This window comes from Populus nigra, chromosome 2 (genome assembly GCF_951802175.1).
Source record: "Populus nigra chromosome 2, ddPopNigr1.1, whole genome shotgun sequence".
In the NCBI taxonomy this organism is placed as follows: domain Eukaryota; kingdom Viridiplantae; phylum Streptophyta; class Magnoliopsida; order Malpighiales; family Salicaceae; genus Populus; species Populus nigra.
The window spans coordinates 4,341,868-4,346,867 of NC_084853.1; positions in this window are offsets into that span (position 1 = coordinate 4,341,868).

Here is a 5,000-nt window from a genome sequence, read left to right on the forward strand (position 1 = left end):
GGCAGGCCTATGGGCGCCAGGCCAGCGCGCCCCATGGCCAGTCAGGGGGCACCCCCCTAAAGAGCAATAAGTGTCATTGAAGCTCTGGCAGGGGGAGACACTACTAGGTCCCAGCTGTCACCCCCCCTCTAAAAAATTCATTTCTTGGTATTTTGAGCTGAAATTTTGCACAGAGGTTGGCAAAAATCCAATCCAACTTTATTAATTTTTCCAGAATTTTTCGAGGTCGGGAAGTATTTTTTTTTATTTTCCTACCATTAAAAATCGAGGAAATCGGAAAAAATAGGAACCGGCTCGGAATGACCCCAAATTCAGTGGGCAGCCTCATAAAAATATGGCTGATTTTACTGGATTGATTTCATGTGGAAAGCACGACGTTTTGTTGTAGGAATGCGGGAACCCCGGCGGCTCGCCTGCCGCGGCCAGCGACGTCGGGCTGGCCCCTGCAGCGCCTAGCCTCTCCCACGCGGGGGGCAGGCCAGAACGCGGGGGGCCAGGGCCCGAAGGCAGCCCCCCCGCGGGCGAGAGAGCAAGCCAGCAGGGGCTGTCGCCTGCCGCGGCCAGCGACGTCGGGCTGGCCCCTGCAGCGCCTAGCCTCTCCCACGCGGGGGGCAGGCCAGAACGCGGGGGGCCAGGGCCCGAAGGCAGCCCCCCCGCGGGCGAGAGAGCAAGCCAGCAGGGGCTGTCGCCTGCCGCGGCCAGCGACGTCGGGCTGGCCCCTGCCGCGGCCAGCGATGTCGGGCTGTCGCCTGCCGCGGCCAGCGACGTCGGGCTGGCCCCTGCAGCGCCTAGCCTCTCCCACGCAGGGGGCAGGCCAGAACGCGGGGGGCCAGGGCCCGAAGGCAGCCCCCCCGCGGGCGAGAGAGCAAGCCAGCAGGGGCTGTCCGCGCGTCGCGCAGCGCGGCATGGCTGCGGGGGCCGCGCGCGCGCGCCCAAGCGCCCAAGGGCCCCCAAGGGCCCCAGGCCCTCAGGCCCCAGCGCCCCAGCGCCCAGCGCGGGCGGGCGCGCGCGCGCGTGTGGTCTTTGAGGGGCGCCGGCCTGGTGGCTCCCTAAAGAGCAATAAGTGTCATTGCAGCTCTGGCAGGGGGAGACACTACTAGGTCCCAGCTGTCACCCCCCCTCTAAAAAATTCATTTCTTGGTATTTTGAGCTGAAATTTTGCACAGAGGTTGGCAAAAATCCAATCCACCTTCATTAATTTTCCCAGAATTTTTCGAGGTCGGGAAGTATTTGTTTTAATTTTCCTACCATTAGAAATCGAGTAAATCCGCAAAACTAGGAACCGGCCCGGAATGACCCCAAATTCAGTGGGCAGCCTCATAAAAATATGGCTGATTTTACTGGATTGGTTTCATGTGGAAAGCACGACGTTTTCTTGTAGGAATGCGGGAACCCCGGCAGCTCGCCTGCCGCGGCCAGCGACGTCGGGGACGCTGGCCTGCGCTGTCGAGCCCGCGAGGGCTGTCTCCGCGGCAGGCCCCCCCTGAACGGGGCACGACAGGCCACCGCGCTGGCTCGTCCAGCGTCGACAGTCCCTCGTCCAGGTTTCAGATCGCGCCAAGTCGAACCCATGACCTGCTCAAGCCATCGTGCGCTGCCGAATTCGCATCTGCGTGTAGGCTGCCATTCCACGCGGCAGCCCCTGTTTTCGTCAGCGTGCCCCCCTGACGAATTTTCCTGCCTGGCCCAGTCCAGCGTCCAGCCCCTGTTCGTCGAAAAATCTGCGCTGCCGATTTTCCACGCGGCAGCCCCTCTTTTCGTCAGCGTGCCCCCCTGACGAATTTTCCTGCCTGGCCCGGCCGGTCCAGCCCCTGTTCGTCGAAAAATCTGCGCTGCCGATTTTCCACGCGGCAGCCCCTCTTTTCGTCAGCGTGCCCCCCTGACGAATTTTCCTGCCTGGCCCGGCCGGTCCAGCATCCAGCCCCTGTTCGTTGAAAAATCTGCGCTGCCGATTTTCCACGCGGCAGCCCCTGTTTTCCTCAGCGTGCCCCCCTGACGAATGTTCGTCGAAAAATCTGCGCTGCCGATTTTCCACGCGGCAGCCCCTCTTTTCGTCAGCGTGCCCCCCTGACGAATGTTCGTCGAAAAATCTGCGCTGCCGATTTTCCACGCGGCAGCCCCTCTTTTCGTCAGCGTGCCCCCCTGACGAATTTTCCTGCCTGGCCCGGCCGGTCCAGCCCCTGTTCGTCGAAAAATCTGCGCTGCCGATTTTCCACGCGGCAGCCCCTCTTTTTGTCAGCGTGCCCCCCTGACGAATTTTCCTGCCTGGCCCGGCCGGTCCAGCATCCAGCCCCTGTTCGTCGAAAAATCTGCGCTGCCGATTTTCCACGCGACAGCCCCTGTTTTCCTCAGCGTGCCCCCCTGACGAATGTTCGTCGAAAAATCTGCGCTGCCGATTTTCCACGCGGCAGCCCCTCTTTTCGTCAGCGTGCCCCCCTGACGAATGTTCGTCGAAAAATCTGCGCTGCCGATTTTCCACGCGGCAGCCCCTCTTTTCGTCAGCGTGCCCCCCTGACGAATTTTCCTGCCTGGCCCGGCCGGTCCAGCCCCTGTTCGTCGAAAAATCTGCGCTGCCGATTTTCCACTCCGCAGCCCCTGTTTTCGTCAGCGTGGCCCCCTGACGAATTTTCCTGCCTGGCCCGGCCAGTCCAGCGCCCAGCCCCTGTTCGTCGAAAAATCTGCGCTGCCGATTTTCCCCGACGAACCTGCAGCTGCACAAATCCGCGCTGCCACTGCCCCATTGTCTGGACCAACAGTCTTTTCCATCAAGCCCTGGACTATAAATCGTCCAGACTCATCGCCAGCACCCGCTGCCGATTCTGCCGACTTTGCCGATTTCGTCGGCGCTGCCGATTCCAACACTGCACCCATCGTGTCTAAACCAGCGCTGTTTCGTCAGCGTGTCCCCTTGACGAATTTCCCTGCCTGGCCTGGACAGTCCATCTTCCAGCCCATGTTCATCGAAAAATCTGCGCTGCCGATTTCCCCGACGAACCTGCAGCTGCACAAATCTGCGCTGCCGATTTCCCCCCCTGTCGGCATGGCTGCCGCTGCCCCGATGTCCAGACCAACAGTCTTTTTTGTCGACTTTGCCGATTTTGTCCGCGCTGCCGATTCCAACACTACCCCCTGCATCCAAACCAGCATTGTTTCGTCAGCTCTTCCCCTGACGATTTTAGCCCTGTAACAAACAGTAGGCCTCCAATCCCACCAACGGGAGCCAAGTTGATAGGGAAGAGAATTGAATGACGCGCCTGGTCCTCGCACCCCGCCACCCGAGGGGCCTTTTTCCCGGCAGCCTCTGAAAAACTCTAGCTTTCACGGTCCTCGCCGCCCCTCACCACCATGGCAGGCCTCTAATCCCACCCATCAGCAGTTGTAGCCGATAGGGCAGTGATTTGAATGACGCGTCGCGGGCCGCCGGGTCATCTCACCCGGCCATTAATTGGAGCGTTTTTGGCTGGCCGAGGATGGGGGGATGGATCTCTTCTTCCGAAAAAGCAAACAGTACATCGGGAGTTATGTTGACGGGGCATGGAATTGAATGACCCGTCGCGGGCCGCCGGGTCATCTCACCCGGCCATCCCGGGGAGCGTTTTTCCCGGCAGCATCGGGGAAACTCTTGCTTTCACTGCCCGCTGCCCAAGTCCCCACTCGCATCGGCCCCCCGCGCCAACAAGCCAACGCTGCCGAATCGGCAGACACTGCTGCCGAATCTGCCGACACTGCCCCGCGGGCTGCCACTGCCCCAGTGTCTAAACCAGCGGTCTTTCTCATCGAGCCTTGGACTATCCAGTCCGTCCTGACTCATCGCCAGCACCTGCTGCCGATTCTGCCGACTTTGCCGATTTTCTCGGCGCTGCCGATTCCAACACTGCGCCCACCGTGTCTGAACCAGCGCTGTTTCGTCAGCGTGTCCCCTCGACGAATTTTCCTGCCTGGCCTGGACAGTCCACCGTCCAGCCCGTGTTCGTCGAAAAATCTGCGCTGCCGATTCTGCCGACTTTGCCGATTTCGTCGGCGCTGCCGATTCCAACACTGCCCGCCGTGCCTGAACCAGCGCTGTTTCGTCAGCGTGTCCCCTCGACAAATTTTCCTGCCTGGCCTGGACAGTCCATCGCCCAGCCCATGTTCGTCGCAAAATCTGCGCTGCCGATTTTCCCCGACGAACCTGCAGCCGCACAAATCTGCGCTGCCGAATCTGCCGACACTGTCCCGCGGGCTGCCACTGCCCCAGTGTCTAAACCAGCAGTCTTTCTCGTCGAGCCTTGGACTATCCAGCCCGTCCAGACCCATCGCCAGCACCCGCTGCCGATTCTGCCGACTGTGCCGATTTCGTCGGCGCTGCCGATTCCACCACTGCCCGCCGTGCCTGAACCAGCGCTGTTTCGTCAGCGTGTCCCCTCGATGAATTTTCCTGCATGGCCCGGCCAGTCCAGCGTCCAGCCCATGTTCGTCGAAAAATCTGCGCTGCCGATTCTGCCGACTTTGCCGATTTCGTCGGCGCTGCCGATTCCAACACTGCCCGCCGTGCCTGAACCAGCGCTGTTTCGTCAGCGTGTCCCCTCGACAAATTTTCCTGCCTGGCCTGGACAGTCCATCGTCCAGCCCATGTTCGTCGAAAAATCTGCGCTGCCGATTTTCCCCGACGAACCTGCAGCCGCACAAATCTGCGCTGCCGAATCTGCCAACACTGTCCCGCGGGCTGCCACTGCCCCAGTGTCTCAACCTGCGGTCTTTCTCGTCGAGCCTTGGACTATCCAGCCCGTCCAGACCCATCGCCAGCACCCGCTGCCAATTCTGCCGACTTTGCCGGTTTCATCGGCGCTGCCGATTCCAACACTGCGCCCACCGTGTCTAAACCAGCGCTGTTTCTTCAGCGTGTCCCCTCGATGAATTTTCCTGCATGGCCCGGCCAGTCCAGCGTCCAGCCCATGTTCGTCGAAAAATCTGCGCTGCCGATTCCCCCCTGTTGGCATGGCTGCCGCTGCCCCCTTGTC